Here is a 17904-nt window from a genome sequence, read left to right as displayed (position 1 = left end):
GTTTTCTGAATGTTGAGCTTTAAGCCAACTTTTTCTCTCTCCACTTTCACTTTCATCAAGAGGCTTTTTAGTCCCTCTTCACTTTCTGCCATAAGGGTGGTGTCATCTGCATATCTGAGGTGACTGATATTTCTCCCGGCAATCTTGATTCCAGCTTGTGTTTCTTCCAGTCCAGCGTTTCTCATGATGTACTCTGCATATAAGTTAAATAAGCAGTTTTGGGATTAGGAACAATTAATGTGTGTCGTAAAGTCAATTTAATGTGTTGCAGCTCATCTAGGGTGCCAGCAATAAGGCTTGGAGTGGGGCGTGTGTTCCCAGCCAGAGACTGAGGCAGGGTCCTGGCAGTGAGAGCACCAAATCCTAACCACTAAACATGTGGTCAGTGACAAAGGCCCTGGCTCTTTGGCTTTGCAGAGAAGAATTGCCCCAAACAAGGAAAATAGTGAAGCAAATAAAGGATTTAATAGGAGGAAAAAGAATACAGGACTTGTGGATAGACACACAGGCAGACTGAGAGTGAGTCGCTGAGTCACACCCTCAAGGTAGTTAGAATTACTTTTATGGGGCGTTTCTTCTGGGTTTCCTTTGGCCAATCATTTTGATTCTCCTGTTTCACAGCCCATATTTGGTATATCTCAGGATCCACCCACGTATGCACATGCATTTCTTAGCCAAGATGGATTCTACTGTAAAGGCGAGTTGGTAGAACAGCTCTTGACATCACTCCCACTTTGACTTATAAGGAACCTTTCTGTGCATGTGTGGTCAGGGAAGTCCCCTGACTTTGAGAAATATGTGGTCTGGACTGGGCCCAAGCCTCCTCCCCTAATTGTATTGTTCTCATCTTGGAGTTTTTTGGTCTACAGGGAATTAATCTCCAATCGCGTGGGGCTATCTACCGCCTGCCTCACAACCAATGTACATTTTTTTTAGTGAATTAGACTACAAAATCTCAGTGCATTTAGCATAGTAAAGGTGAGGATTGTGAAAGTTATGTGTGTGTGTGTGTGTGTAGATGATATTTATCCTCCAAACTTAGGCATTTTGAGAGTGAAAGGGGGTACCACTAGAAGACCAAAGGTATAACTGAGGCTGTGACCAACCAGGACATATGGTCATCTATATGTGAGGACTCTTATAGTGTATATGAGTGTATCACAATATAAAGTGTATCACAGACATTTCCATTGTCCTCAGCCATCTTTGTCCAGAAGTCCTTAAGGATGTCCCATTGCCTGCATGGATCACATTCATTGCAGTGTAAAGCCCTTCAAAATCCAATGTCATCCAGTCTGGCTTAGTATCAAGAGGTTACTCACTGCTCCCTTGACATTCCTTTACTTCTGGTTGCCCTCTATAAAACTTTCTTTTTCCCCTAAAGCACACCTGTAAAGTCAGTTCAGCCCACCACTATCTCTCTTTGGTGTCACATGGCGTCACAATAGCTCTCCCTGCACAGAACAAGTGCTCCTCAATTTTTATGAATATTTATATATTTGTATGAGAATATGACCCTCAGTAACAGTGATAATTATCTCTGGATGGTGAGTTTACTAATGCTAATTTCCAGAGAATTTGCATCACTTGTATAATCTGGAAAAGAAAAAGAAACAATTGTATTTAATAGCAAAGGAAAAATTCCATTTCTCTTTCCTTTCGGTAGTCTAGAGCATAGTCTTCTAAACGTCTTACATAGATTTTTAGTTTTTTTATGTTGAAGTAATTTTAGATGTATAGAAGTATTGGAAACCAGATATAACATTGTAAAACTTTTGTGCTTTAAATAGCACTATCAAGAAAGCAAAAAGACAACCCACAGAATGGGAGAAAATACTTGCAAATTGTGTATTTGATAAAGATTCAGTATCCAGAATTGTTGCCCAGATGGCTCAAGCAGTAAAGAATCACTTGCAGTGCAGGAGATGCAGGTTCAATCCCTGGATCGGGAAGATCCCCTAGAGGGGGAAATGGCAACTTACTCCAGCATTTTTGTCTGGGAAATCCCATAAACAGAGGAATCTGGTAGGGTACAGTCCATGGGATTGCAAACAGTTGGACACGACAGCATGTGTCCATGCATTCAGTATATATAAAGAACTCTTACAACTCAATAAAAAAGATAAACTGATTAAAAACTAGGGAAAGGATTTGAGTAGAAATCTCTTCAAAGAAGATAGAGAAATGGTCAATAAAGCACATAAAAAAGTTCAACCTCTTTTCCTCTGTGTGTGTCTTACCTCATGTCAAAATTTCCCCTTTTTATAAGGACTCAATCATCGGATTAGGATTCACCACACCTAATGACCTCATCTTTACTTGACATCTGCAAAGATCCAAATTTCAAATAAAGGCACTTTTCATAGGTACTGGCATTAGGCTGTCAACATCTTTTCAGTTCAGTTCAGTTGCTCAGTCGTGTCCGACTCTGCGACCCCATGAATCGCAGCACGCCAGGCCTCCCTGTCCATCACCAACTCCCGGAGTTCACCCAGACTCATGTCCATCGAGTCGGTGATGCCATCCAGCCATCTCATCCTCTGTCGTCCCCTTCTCCTCCTGCCCCCAATCCCTCCCAGCATCAGAGTCTTTTCCAATGAGTCAACTCTTTGCATGAGGTGGCCAAAGTACTGGAGTTTCAGCTTTAGCATCATTCTTTCCAAAGAAATCCCAGGACTGATCTCCTTTAGGATGGACTGGTTGGATCTCCTTGCAGTCCAAGGGACTCTCAAGAGTCTTCTCCAACACCACAGGTCAAAAGCATCAATTCTTCAGCACTCAGCCTTCTTCACAGTCCTACTCTCACGTCCATACATGACCACAGGAAAAACCATAGCCTTGACTAGACGGACCTTTGTTGGCAGAGTAATGTCTCTGCTTTTGAATATGCTATCTAGGTTGGCCATAACTTTCCTTCCAAGGAGTAAGTGTCTTTTAATTTCATGGCTGCAGTCACCATCTGTAGTGATTTTGGAGCCCAGAAAAATAAAGTCTGACACTGTTTCCACTGTTTCCCCATCTATTTCCCATGAAGTGATAGGACCGGATGCCATGATCTTCGTTTTCTGAATGTTGAGCTTTAAGCCAACTTTTCACTCTCCGCTTTCACCTTCATCAAGAGGCTTTTTAGTTCCTCTTCACTTTCTGCCATAAGGGTGGTGTCATCTGCATATCTGAGGTTATTGATATTTCTCCTGGCAATCTTGATTCCAGCTTGTGCTTCTCCCAGTCCAGCGTTTCTCATGATGTACTCTGCATATAAGTTAAATAAGTAGGGTGACAATATACAGCCTTGACGTACTCCTTTTCCTATTTGGAACCAGTCTGTTGTTCCATGTCCAGTTCTAACTGTTGCTTCCTGACCTGCATACAAATTTCTCAAGAGGCAGGTCAGGTGGTCTGGTATTCCCATGTCTTTCAGGATTTTCCAGTTTATTGTGATCCACAGAGTCAAGGGCTTTGGCATAGTCAATAAAGCAGAAATAGATGTTTTTCTGGAACTCTCTTGCTTTTTCCATGATCCAGCAGATGTTGGCAATCTGATCTCTGGTTCCTCTGCCTTTTCTAAAAGCAGCTTGAACATCTGGAAGTTCACGGTTCATCTATTGCTGAAGCCTGGCTTGGAGAATTTTGAGCATTACTTTACTAGCATGTGAGATGAGTGCAATTGTGTGGTAGTTTGAGCATTCTTTGGCATTGCCTTTCTTTGGGATTGGAATGAAAACTGACCTTTTCCAGTCCTGTGGCCACTGCTGAGTTTTCCAAATTTGCTGGCATATTGAGTGCAGCACTTTCACAGCATCATCTTTCAGGATTTGAAATAGCTCAACTGGAATTCCATCACCTCCACTAGCTTTGTTCGTAGTGATGCTTTCTAAGGCCCACTTGACTTCACATTCCAGGATATCTGGCTCTAGGTGAGTGATCACACCATCATGATTATCTGGGTCGTGAAGATCTTTTTTGTACAGTTCTTCTGTGTATTCTTGCCACCTCCTCTTAATCTTTTCTGCTTCTATTAGGTCCATACCATTTTTGTCCTTTATCAAGCCCATCTTTGCATGAAATATTCCCTTGGTGTCTCTAATTTTCTTGAAGAGATCTCTAGTCTTTCCCATTCTGTTGTTTTCCTCTATTTATTTGCATTGATCGCTGAGGAAGGCTTTCTTATCTCTTCTTGCTATTCTTTGGAACTCTGCATTGAGATGCTTATATGTTTCCTTTTCTCCTTTGCTTTTCACTTCTCTTCTTTTCACAGCTATTCGTAAGGCCTCCCCAGGCAGCCATTTTGTTCAATCCCTAGGTCAGGAAAATTCCCCTGGAGAAGGAAATGGCAACCCACTCCAGTATCCTTGCCTGAAGAATCCCATGGACAGAGGAGCCTGGCAGGCTATGGTCCATAGGGTCACAAAAAGCTGGACACGACTGAAGCATCTTAGCAAGCAGGCAAAGCTGTTTGAAATATAATAACAGCAGAACACAGAGTCCTTGTATACCTTTCATCCAGCTTTTAATGTTCACATATTACATAACTAATTGATTGCGAAAACACCTGTACAATACTATTTACTAATTTACAGACTTCATTTAAATTTCACTATCCAAACTGTCATTTTTCTGGTCAAAATCTGATTTAGCATCCCATGTTGTTTGTTTTTCCTGTCATCTTAGCCACCTGCAATCTCAGACAATTCTTTAGTTTTTCTTGTCTTTGATGCCCTTGACACTTGGACTATTGGAAAGTTATTTTGTAAGATGTTCCTCAGTTGGGGTTTTCTGATTGATTAAATTAAGGTTATGCATTTTTGGCGAGACATATTACAGAAGTGATGTTGTATCTTTCTTGTGCAGCATATTATAGGTATATGAAATTGATGTCATTACTGGTTAAGCCTGGTTATTCTGTTATTAGATTTGTGTACTATAAACTTAAAATTTTTCTTTATAAATTAATAAGTAGCCTGTGGGGAGAAAATTTAAGACTTTGCCTTTACCTTATTTTTTAGAATCAAAATTTCATCCAGTAATTTTAGATTCTATTGTGGCTCACAGCATTTATTTATGTGGTATGTACCAAATGGTAATTTTCTTTCTATCTTTGTTAAATGGAATTCTGCTGTAAGGAATAGCTTTGTCCTTTCCCCTCCATTTATTAACAGACAGCCCCTGACTTACGGTGATTCAATTTATAATTTTGTGTTTTGCAAAAGCAAAAGTTGAGTGCAAACTGTACATGGAATTTTGAATTTTGATCATTTCCTGAGCTGGCGAGAAGTAGTATGATACTCTTAATGATGCTGGGCAGTGACAGTGAAGGTGTCAGCCACACATTCAGAAAGGTAAACTACAAATACACTTGCAACCATTCCATACATCCATTCTAAATCTTTACTTTCAGTATAGTATTCAATAAAATACATGAGATATTCAATATTTTATTATAGGTTTTGTGTTAGATGACTTTTTCCAACTTTAGGTTACTGTAAGTGTTCTAGGCACATTTAAGATAGGCTTGGCTGAACTGTGATGTCCAGTAAGTTAGGTGTATTAAATGTATTTTCAATTTATGATGGGTTTATCAGGACATAACCTCATCATGTGTTAATTTGTGTTTATTTATTCAATTGTTTTATGTAACAGTATGGACTCATGGATTTTTATTCTATCAATTTTAATCCATTAGTGTCATCATTTTATTATGCTGCTCAAATTGTCCCAAATTGGGCCATTGAGACCTTGTTTAGTTCAGTTCAGTTGCTCAGTCATGTCCGACTCTTTGTGACCCCATGAACCACAGCATGCCAGGCCACCCTGTCCATCACCAACTCCCCGAGTCCACCCAAACCCATGTCCATCGAGTCGTTGATGCCATCCAACCATCTTATCCTCTGTCGTCCTCTTCTCCTCCTACCCTCAATCTTTCCCAGTATCAGGGTCTTTAGAAATGAGTCAGCTTTTTGCATCAGGTGGCCAAAATATTGGAGTTTCAGCTTCAACATTAGTCTTTCCAATGAACACCCAGGACTGAACTCCTCTAGGATGGACTGGTTGGATCTCCTTGAGAGACTTCTCCAACACCACAGTTCAAAAGCATCAGTTCTTCGGCACTCAGCTTTCTGTACAGTCCAAATCTCACATCCATACGTGACCACTGGAAAAATCATAGCCTTGACTAGATGGACCTTTGTTGGCAAAGTAATGTCTCTGCTTTTTAATATGCTGTCAAGGTTGGTCATAACTTTCCTTTCAAGGAGCAAGCGTCTTTTAATTTCATGACTGCCATTACCATCAGCAGTGATTTTGGAGCCCAGAAAAATAAAGTCAGCCACTGCTTCCACTGTTTCCCCATCTATTTGCCATGAAGTGATGGGACCGGATGCCATGATCTTCGTTTTCTGAATGTTGAGCTTTAAGCTAACTTTTCACTCTCCGCTTTCACTTTCATCAAGAGGCTCTTTAGTTCTTCTTCACTTTCTGCCATAAGGCTGGTGTCATCTGCATATCTGAGGTCATTGATATTTCTCTCGGCAATCTTGATTCCAGCTCGTGCTTCTTCCAGCCCAGCGTTTCTCATGATGTACTCTGCATAGAAGTTAAATAAGCAGGGTGACAATATACAGCCTTGACGTACTCCTTTTCCTATTTGGAACCAGTCTGTTGTTCCATGTCCAGTTCTAACTGTTGCTTCCTGACCTGCATACAAGTCTCAAGAGGCAGGTCAGGTGGTCTGGTATTCCCATCTCTCAGAATTTTCCACAGTTTATTGTGATCCACACAGTCAAAGGCTTTGGCATAGTCAATAAAGCAGAAATAAATGTTTTTCTGCAACTCTCTTGCTTTTTTCGATGATCCAGCAGATGTTGGCAATTTGGTCTCTGGTTCCTCTGCCTTTTCTAAAAGCAGCTTGCACATCTGGAACTTCATGGTTCACATATTGCTGAAGCCTGGCTTGGAGAATTTTGAGGATTACTTTACTAGCGTGTGAAATGAGTGCAATTGTGCGGTAGTTTGAGCATTTTTTGGCATTGCCTTTCTTTGTGATTGGAATGAAAACTGACAGATGACAAGAGAGAACATAGACATTCTAGGAATAAGTGAACTAAGATGGACTGGAATGGGTGAATTTAACCCAGATGACCGTTATATGTACTACTGTGGGCAGGAATCCCTTAGAAAAAAATGGAGTAGCCATCATAGTCAACCAAAGAGTCCAAATTGCAGTACTTGGATGTGATCTCAAAAATGACAGAATGATCTCTGTTGATTTCCAAGGCAAACCATTCAGTATCATGGTAATCCAAGTCTATGCCATGACCTGTAATGCTGAAGATGCTGAAGTTGAACAGTTCTATGAAGACCTACAAGACCTTCTAGAACTAACACCCAAAAAAGATGTCCTTTTCATTATAGGGGACTGGAATGCAAAAGTAGGAAGTCAAGAAACACCTGGAGTAACTGGCAAATTTGGCCTTGGAGTATAGAATGAAGCAGGGCAAAGGCTAATAGAGTTCTGACAAGAGAACACACTGGTCATAGCAAACACCCTCTTCCAACAACATAAGAGAAGACTCTACAGATGGACATCACCAGATGTTTGACACTGAAATCAGATTCATTATATTCTTTGCGGCCGAAGATGGAGAAGCTCTATACAGTCAGCAAAAACAAGACCAGGAGCTGACTGTGTCTCAGATCATGAACTCCTTATTGCCAAATTCAGACTGAAATTGAAGAAAGTGGAGAAAACCACTAGAGCATTCAGGTATGACCTAAATCAAGTCCCTTATGATTATACAGTGGAAGTGAGAAATAGATTTAAGGGACTAGATCTGATAGAGTGCCTGATGAATTTTGGATGGAGGTTCGTGACATTGTACAGGAGACAGGAATCAAGACCATCCCCAAGAAAAAGAAATGCAGAAAAGCAAAATGGCTGTCTGAGGAGGCCTTACAAATAGCTCTGAGAAGACGGGAAGTGAAAAGCAAAGGAGAAAAGGAAAGATATAAGCATCTGAATGCAGAGTTCCAAAAAATAGCAAGGAGAGATAAGAAAGCCTTCCTCAGCGATCAATGCGAAAATATAGAGAAAAACAACAGAATGGGAAAGACTAGAGATCTCTTCAAGAAAATCATAGATTCCAAGGGAACATTTTATGCAAAGATGGACTCGATAAAGGACAGAAATGGTAGGGATCTAACTGAAGCAGAGGCTATTAAGAAGAGGTGGCAAGAATACACAGAACTGTACAGAAAAGATCTTCATGAACCAGATAATCACGATGGTGTGAGACCTTGTAGGGAGCCTCTAGGATGACCTCCAATAATACCTACCTCCTAGTATTCAGGCCCTTTTAAAATCTCTCTTTGAGTGTGGGCTAGATTTAGTGACATTTCTAATGAAAAGAAAAGGTGATGGGATGTCGCTGCTGAGATTAGGTTGAAGTAAAAGACTGGCTTCCATCTTGAGCAGACAGTTACTCCCAGATTCTCTTATTCCCTTGCTCCTTCAGTTCCTTGCTGTGATGGAAACCAGCTACCATATTATTAGCTGTCCTATGGAGAGACCCCTGTGCCATGGAACTGAGAGAGGCCTCCTCACAATAGCTAGTGAAATGAAGGTTCTTGGTCCAGCATCCCACAAGAAACTGAATCCAAAACCATGTTAGTGAGCGTGGAAGTTGATCCCTAGCATGATCCTGGCTGACAGTTTGATTGCAACCCCATGGAAAACTTTGAGCCAAGGCAATCTGTATTCGTTTGCTAGGACTGTCATAAATACCACAGAATGGGTGGCTTAAACAGCAGGAATTAATTTTCTCACAGCTCTGGATGTTAGAAGTCCAAGATCAAGGGTCTAGCTGACTTGGTTTCCAGTGAGGGATCTCTTCCTGGTATGTAGATGGCCTCCTTCTCACTATATGGTTACATGGTCATTTTTTGGTGTGTGTACCTAGGGAGAGGGCCTGGGTGGGAAGAGCACTAGTTCTCTGGTGTGCTTTATAAAAGGACACTAGTCCTATTGAATTAAAGCCCAATATTATGACCTCATTAACTTTAATTATTACTTAGAAAACCCCATTTCCCAGTATAGCCACACTGGGGGCTTCAACATATGGACTTTGGGGGAAAATAAATAAGGACCAAGAAAGAGGAAACTTAGCAAGAGAGAAAAATTAACAGACAATAAATGCTTTACTGCAGCCAAACACGGTGAAATAAAATGGGCCCTTATCCCCCTCAGCATAGGTTAAGTGGGGAGTCTAGACTTCCATGATAGTCTTGCTGATATGATTTCAGAAAAGGCTAAGAGAAGCTGGGATTGTCATGGTGACTCAGTGGTAAGGAGACCTTTCCTCTATAGTGTTTTTGAAAGTAATGTAGGGAACAATTGAAGGCATTCTCCCCTACCCTCAAACTGGCACTTGGTATTAGGGTTCTCCTGAGAAACTGGAGGAAGGTAGAAAGAAGAGGAGATTGACCAGAAACACTAAGGGCAGAAGACTGGTATCTTAAACTCAAGCATTCAGGCTTGAACTTTGTTCTGTTCAGGTTCTTGATAGATTGGATGATATCCACCCACTTTGGGGAGGACAGTTAGCTTTATTCAGCTCACCAATTCAAGTGCTAGTAATTGCTTCTGGAAACACTCTCACAGACATCCAGAAATAATCTTTAGCTATTTAGGTATTCTGTAGTCTAATCAAATTGAAGCATAAAATTAATTATCATACTCTCCCAGCCAGGGTGGTGGACTTTCACCCCGACTTGGCAGAAATAGGGTGAGGTCTGCCTTTCTGTGCTGATGTCAGAGGCACCTGTGAAACAGATTTAAGTAGGATCCAGTCTCATAATGTAGTAATCAAAAATGTCCAGGCTACAACTGAAAACCACTGATAGATACCAAGAATCAGGACTATCTTGAGTAAGACAACTGTCTTGATACAGAGATGGGAATTATCTGACAGGATTTAAAGCAGGCATGATAAAAATACTTGGATGAAAATTTATGAAAATGCTTGAAACAAAACTGTAAAGTCTCAGCAAAGAAGTACAAAATATAAAAAGGAACCAAATGGAAATTTAAAAACTGAACAATACAATAAAGGAAATAATAAGCTCACTAGATGGACCCAGTAGCAGAGTGGAAATGGAAACAATAGTGAAAGGATCAGTGAAAGTAAAGATAAAGCAATAGAAATTAACCAGCAGAGAATAGATTGGAAAAAAAGTAAATAGAGCCCCAGGGATCTGTGGTAGTATAACAAATGATCTAATATTTATTTCATCTGTGTCCTGGAGGGCGAGGAGAAAGAGGGTGGGGTTGAAAAGCTATTTAATGTCTGGAAAAAAAAATTTGGTGAAAGACAGAAACCTACAAATTCAAGAAGCTGAGCTTACCCCAAATAGGATACACCCCCAAAATTATCTTGCCAAGATACATCATAATCAAAATTCTGAAAACTAATGGTGAAAAATCTTGAAAGCAGAAAGAAAAAAATAATACTTTACCTATAACTGAAAAGCAATTTGAATCATATCAAGTTTCTTATCAGAAACCAAAGAGGCCAGAAAGAAGGAGCATTACATTTCCAAGTGCTGAAAACAAAGAACTGTAATTGAGAATTTGATATGCAGTGAAAATATTCTTCAGGAATAAAGGGGTTAGATATCAAGACATTCTCAGACGAAGGAAAACTAGAAGGATTTGTCCCCAGTAGATCTACCTAATTTTAAAAAAAGTAAAAGACCTGCAGGAGGTTCTTGAATTGGAAAGGAAATGATAAAAAGAGGAAACTTGAAACATTAGGGAAGGAGATTGAACAATACAAAGAGTAAATATATTAGTTAATACAGTGAAATTTTTTCTTAAGTTTTCTAAATTGTATCTGAAGCAAAATTATAACATTATCTGATAGTAACTACCATACAGTTGCACTCATTTCACATTCTAGCAAGATAATGCTCAAAATTTTTCAAGGTAGGCTTCAATAGTATGTGAACCAAGAACTTTAAATGTACAAGCTGGATTTAGAAAAGGCATAGGAACCAGAGATCAAATTGCCAGCATCCGTTAGATCATAGAAAAAGCAAGGAAATTCCAAAAAAAAATGCTTCATTGACTACGCTAAAGCTTTTGACTGTATGGATCACAACAGACTGTGGAAAATTTAGAGAGATGGGAATACCAGACCACCTTACCTGTCTCCTGGGAAATCTGTTTGCAGGACAAGAAGCAACAGTTAGAACCAGACATGGAACAATGGTCTGGTTCCAAATTGGGAAAGGAATACATCAAGGCTGTATATTGTCACCCTGCTTATTTAACTTATATGCAGAGTACATCATGCAGAATGCTGGGCTGGATGATTTACAAGCTGGAGTCAAGATTGCTGGGAAAAATACCAGCAATCTCAGATATGCAGGTGACACCACCCTAATGGCAGAAAGCAAGAAACTAAAGAGTCTCTTGAAGGTGAAAAAAGAGAGTGAAAAAGCTGGCTTAAAACTCAGCATTCAAAAACCGAAGATCATGGCATCTGACCCCATTGCTTTATGGCAAATACAAGGGGGGGGGGGGGGGGGGAATGGAAGCAGTGACAGATTTTATTTTCTTGGGCTCCAAAGTCACTGTGGACGGTGACTGCAGCCATGAAATTAAAAGACCCTTGCTCCTTGGAAGAAAAGCTATGAAAAAGTGTATTAAAAAGCCAAGGCATCACTTTGCTGACAGAAGTCTGTATGGTCAAAGCTATGGTTTTTCCAGTAACATATGTTTGTGAGAGTTGGACCATAAAGAAGGCTGAGTGCTGAAGAATTGATGCTTTTGAATTGTGCTGGAGAAGACTCCTGAGATTCCCTTGGACAGCAAGGAGATCCAACCAGTCCATCCTAAAGGAAATCAGTCCTGAACATTCATTGGAAGGACTGAGGCTGAAGCTGAAGCTCCAATAATTGGGCCACCTTGTGGGTGGGAAAGATTGAGGACAAGAGGAGAAGGGGGCAGAAACCGATGAGATGATTAGATAGCATCACTGATTCAATGGATGTGAGTTTGAGCAAATTCCAGGAGATAGTGAAGGACAGGGAAGCCTGGTTTGCTGCAGTTTAGGGGTTGCAAATATTCGGACATGACTTAGCAACTGAACAACTAATAGTAAAGGATCTTAAAGGATTGAAAGGTTTTTGCACTTCACTGGAACTGGTGAAATCTTGACACCAGAGGACTATGAAAACTTACATATACATAATATAGTACAAGAACTAAATATCTACAGAAAGAGATACAAAACCACTATTGATAAAATGGAATTCTAAAAATGGTACAAGTAACCCAAAGCAATAGAAGAAACAAATCCCACTGAAGTCCTAGCCCAGCAATAATTATATTAAATGTAAATGTTCGAATATATCAACTAAAAGAGGGACAGAGTACATAAAAACAATACCCTACTCTATACTCCCCAGAAGAAACTGAATTCAAAATGAATAGTGTTAAAAGTTGTTGTTGAGCCATGAAAGATGCCAGGATTCTTGGCCTCCGGAGGAGAGGAATTGAATCCGGGGCCAGTGACAAGGCTTGATCGCTCAGAGCTTTTGTGTAATAAAGTTTTATTAAAGTATAAAAGAGATAGAGACAGCTTCTGACGTAGACATCAAAAGGGGGCAGAAAGAATGCCCCGCTGCTAGTCTTTAGCCATAGGTTATATAGCTACTAGCAGTCTGTTAATTAGAGAAAGGAAATGTCTCAAAACTCCAAGCCTGGCACCATGCCCCTCACCCACAACATGCATTTTGAGATAACATTGGCACAAGGTGAGTTGTCCAGGGCCATAAAACGATTGACATGAATCTTGAAGAAAGGTAGGTTTCCAAGCAAATATAGTCTCATTAACATAGCTTAAGAGAACATTTGCATGAGTAAAACATACTGGTTTGTCAAGTGGGTTCTGAGTCTTAGGGTAAATACATAGTTCATTAACATAGCTTAAGACAAACGTTTCCATAAGAAAAATGCATTGGTTAGCTCAAGTCTTGAGAATAGTTCAGTTCAGGTGGAACCAGGTGTCTTTATGGCAGCACAATTTTAAGAGAAACCTATTTTAAAATTCATATAGAGAAGGGGGAAAAAAATCTAACACTTGTAGTTTGTTTCCTCCTGCTGCTTAAGAGAGAGAGAAAAAATGTCTGAGACTTGCAGCCTATTTCTTCCATTTGGAGACCCCTGGCCTGCCTTCCTTACCCTCTCATTCCCCCCTTTTCTTTTAGGAGAATTATGTTGCCTAGGGAAAGGGGCGTCATTCTCATTCTATAACTGCTTCCAAGCTGATAAGGGGTGTCGTCACTAAATTGGTGAGGCAAGATGCTCTCCTAACCCTAATATTGAAGGTCTCTGATCCAAGGACCCAAGTAAGAGTTGGAGGGAGCTGCCACAGTTGTAGGAGTTTTGTTAGGGGAAGCACACTGATTGACACCACCCACCCTGGCCAGGCACCATAGTAACTATTTGCATGAGTTGTTTTATGACAGGAGATCCTGATAAGGAATACAGAACTAATAAGCCACCACCAACCAGAAGATTTCAGGAAAGGTCTAAAGGAGACACCACGTGTCCGTCCACGTCCTGGAATCCCTCTCGCTAGCATCCATCTTGGCTGAGCAATGTGTGTGCCACCAGGAAAGACTCTGAATTAGAATGATTGGCCAAAGACCACCTGGAAACTAATCCCATCACCATAAAACCCGAGACTGCAAGCCATGAGGCAGAGCAGTTCTCCTGGGCTCCCTTACCCTACTGCTCTCCACCTGGGTGCCCTTTCCCAATAAAATCCCTTGCTTTGTTAGCGCATGTGTCTCCTCGGACAATTCATTTCTGAGTGTTAGACAAGAGCCCAGTTTCAGGCCCTGGAAGGGGTCCCTCTTCCTGCAACAGTTTGAGCAACCATTTGTAACTTAAAAGCTGTCATGCAATTAGAAACAAATCCAGCTACACAATTACAGATGGATGGAGAAAACAGCAAGAACAGAGCAATTGAAATCATTACAATTAGGATAGTTTTCCATCATGAACTAGTTAGCATCTCCCAAAGTGAGGCAGTTGAGGATTCAGGAGTATCTATAGCTGGAATCATTTTGTTCATATGTTTAGTAAAGTGAGTAACATTAGTGCTCATATCAGGTATATATGTATAGCACTGGGTATGAATAATGGCACAAGTTCCTCCTTGTGCAGCTGTCAGAATAAGGCCAATCTGTTTTGTAAAACCATGTTTCTAATTTGTATTTGTTCAGCATTAAGAGCTGAAATAGCTTTTTGAGAATCTTGTAAAGCCTATTAGAGCGTCCACTTGAAGTATAACATCTGTAGTTCCCAGAGAGGGAACAAATACTGCAGCCAAATAATCATACCAGTGAAATACAGACCTTGCCCTGTAAGTTCTGCTGCTGCTGCTGCTGCTGCTAAATCTCTTCAGTCGTGTCCGACTCTGCGACCCCATAGACAGCGGCCCACCAGGCTTCCCCGTCCCTGGGATTCTCCAGGCAAGAACACTGGAGTGGGTTGCCATTTCCTTCTCCCATGCATGAAAGTGAAAAGTGAAAGTGAAGTCGCTCAGTAATGTCTGACTCTAGTGACCCCATGGACTGCAGCCTACCAGGCTCCTCCGTCCATGGGATTTTTCTAGGCAAAAGTACTGGAGTGGGGTGCCATTGCCTTCTCAGATGCAAGTTCTAAGTAGTCATAAATTAGCAGGCTTCTCTAGAAGCTCTGAAAATATGAAACCCTGAGGAAAATGTAGACCTAGGGTTCATCTCCCTATCCAGCCAGGGGGAAGCCATGCCCATACGTAAGAGCCACATATCCAATAGGTCCCGTTTGGAGCAAGCCAGCATGACTGAGATATCCAGTCCCAACTAGTGCCTGGCCAGGCAAAGGGAGGACCTGAACTGGTATTGGAAAACACAGGAATGATTATGTTGCATATTTCCTGAGGCAAAAATCCCAAATGTTTCCAATCATTATAATTAAGTTGTTGGCTAATTTCTGGGGATGGCTTTATTTGTTCCCAGCATATGGGGGGTACTAGATATTAGGTGTCCCTTTCCAGGAGTTAGCCATGTAATTTCATCCCATATTTGGTAAACGTCAGGTAGCCACCAGATCTAGACCCATTTACCTTCTTATATGTAGCAGAATAGTCATTAAACCAAGACAATGCATAATCAAAATTGAAAGTCACATATCTATCACTAAAGTACAAAATGTTGCACTTTTTTTTAGGATTGTTAAATGTCATCACATTAAGAAGAGGCATTACACATGATTGTTGTTGTCGAAGGTATTCACAGACTTGGAGAAAGTTCTTTCCTTGAAGTGGAGATGCCCACTACGGGAAGCCTTCCACTGATGAAGAGGGGAGCACTCTGCAGACCCAACAGTTAGACCACTTGTGGAATGCAGCATAGGAGTGAGCCCAGGCAGGAAGGCATTGTCTTGAGGATCAAACGGCAGACTCAGGATTTTTGGAGTCAGCAGAAGCAAGCTCACATAGATTATCAGGCTGATCTGAAAAGTACAAAGTCAGAGCCTACAAAATAAAGACATAAAATGACATCACTTAGCATCTGGTCAGGATGCTACCTCTTTTATCAAGTGTGATGCACCCAGGAATCAATTCCTGGCACTTTGACAACTATGGGAGAAGAAAGAGTAACCTGGTAAGGGCCTTCCCTGAGGGGCTCAAGGGATTGCCCCCAAGATCCCAATGGTTTTATGAAGACCTTGGTTCCTGGTTCAAATAGAGGCTTGCTTGACTCAGAGGCAGGGTCAGGAGTCACCTCCCTGAGTTGTGCTAATGCCTGTTGAAAAGCTGAGAGCTGAGTTACATAATTAGTTAATTCCAAGGCTTCAGTGTCTATAACAATGTCTGTACATAAGAAAGGCCTTCCATAAATACATTCAAAGGGGGACAGTTCCTCCTTTTAGGGGCAATTTGAGCCCTCCTTAGAGTGAATGTCGACATTCTAGGAATCAGCGAACTCAAATGGACTGGAATGGGTGAATTTAACTCAGATGACCATTATATCTACTACTGCGGGCAGGAATCTCTCAGAAGAAATGGAGTAGCCATCATGGTCAACCAAAGAGTCCGTAATGCAGTACTTGGATGCAATCTCAAAAATGACAGAATGATCTCTGTTCGTTTCCAAGGCAAACTGTTTAGTATCCCAGTAATTCAAGTCTATGCCCCAACCAGTAACACTGAAGAAGCTGAAGTTGAACGGTTCTATGAAGACCTACAAGACCTTTTAGAACTAACCCCCCAAAAGATGTCTTTTTCATTAGAGGGGACTGGAATGCAAAAGTAGGAAGTCAAGAAACACCTGGAGTAACAGGCAAATTTGGCCTTGGAATACGGAATGAAGCAGGGCAAAGACTAATAGAGTTTTGCCAAGAAAATGCACTGGTCATAGCAAACACCCTCTTCCAACAACACAAGAGAAGACTACACATGGACATCACCAGATCGTCAACACCGAAATCAGATTGATTATGTTCTTTGCAGCCAAAGACGGAGACGCTCTATACAGTCAACAAAAACAAGACCGGGAGCTGACTGTGGCTCAGAGCATGAACTCCTTATTACTAAATTCAGACTGAAATTGAAGAAAATAGGGAAAACCACTAGATCATTCAGGTACTTTGCCAACAAAGGTCCGTCTAGTCAAGGCTATGTTTTTTCCTGTGGTCATGTATGGATATGAGAGTTGGACTGTGAAGAAGGCTGAGCACCAAAGAATTGATGCTTTTGAACTGTGGTGTTGGAGAAGACTCTTGAGAGTCCCTTGGACTGCAAGGAGATCCAACCAGTCCATTCTGAAGGAGATCAGCCCTGCGATTTCTTTGGAAGGAATGATGCTAAAGCTGAAACTCCAGTACTTTGGCCACCTCATGCGAAGAGTTGACTCATTGGAAAAGACTCTGATGCTGGGAGGGATTGGGGGCAGGAGGAGAAGGGGACGGCAGAGGATGAGATGGCTGGATGGCATCACTGACTCGATGGACGTGAGTCTGGGTGAACTCCGGGAGTTGGTGATGGACAGGGAGGCCTGGCGTGCTGCAATTCATGGGGTCACAAAGAGTCAGACACGACTGAGCGACTGAACTGAACTGAACTAAAGCTATAGGTAGAAATTTTATCCAATTGTCTTGCGTCTCTTGAGTTAATTTGCGCAGATGTCACTTAATAATGTCATTAGCTTTTATCAACCTTTTCTGAGGACTGGGGTCTCCAGGAACAGTGTAAGTGATATTCTATTCCTAGAACTTTTGACACGCCCTGAGTTACAGCAGCTTTAAAGGTGGAGCCATTGTCACTCTGAAGGCTCCATGGCAGCCCAAACCTGGAATTAATTTCATGGATTAAATAATTTTCATGGATTAAATAATTTAATCATGGATTAAATAATTTCATGGATTAAAATTCTTTAGCCTGTTCACTACGACAGGGAAAAGCCTCATCTATCCGGTAAAGGTATCCACCCAAACTTGTAAGCAAGAATATCCATTTGCTTTTGGCATATGAGTAAAATCAATTTCCCAGTCCTCTTTAGGATATTTTCCACTTCGTTGTAACCCAGGATTTTGTTAGATTTTTCAGTCTTTGGGTTATTTTTCTGACAAACCTCACATCTTTTCATAATGTTCTTTAGTCTTCATTACATTTTCACCTTCAAACAAATGAGAAGCCATCTGGTAAGTACTCTCTACACCTAAATGAAAACTCTGGTGTAAACCCTTAAGAATTTTCCATTAAGCATTTTCAGGAATTATTAATTGTCTATCCTTGGACTGTAAAAATCCTTTATCAGTAATCTTTGCTCCTCTTTTCTCATATCTTTCTAATT

The 17904-nt window shown here is 40.9% G+C and overlaps 1 protein-coding gene across 1 annotated transcript in view; it reads left to right on the top strand.

The window, feature by feature from the left end:
• The window catches only part of URGCP (upregulator of cell proliferation), a 99788-nt gene that overhangs the window by 1455 nt on the left and 80429 nt on the right, over window positions 1-17904 (top strand). The gene's annotated exons all lie outside the window — the stretch shown is intronic.

Source organism: Bubalus kerabau, chromosome 20 (genome assembly GCF_029407905.1).
Source record: "Bubalus kerabau isolate K-KA32 ecotype Philippines breed swamp buffalo chromosome 20, PCC_UOA_SB_1v2, whole genome shotgun sequence".
Lineage (NCBI taxonomy): Eukaryota > Metazoa > Chordata > Mammalia > Artiodactyla > Bovidae > Bubalus > Bubalus kerabau.
This window is presented reverse-complemented; position numbering and strand designations above follow the sequence as displayed.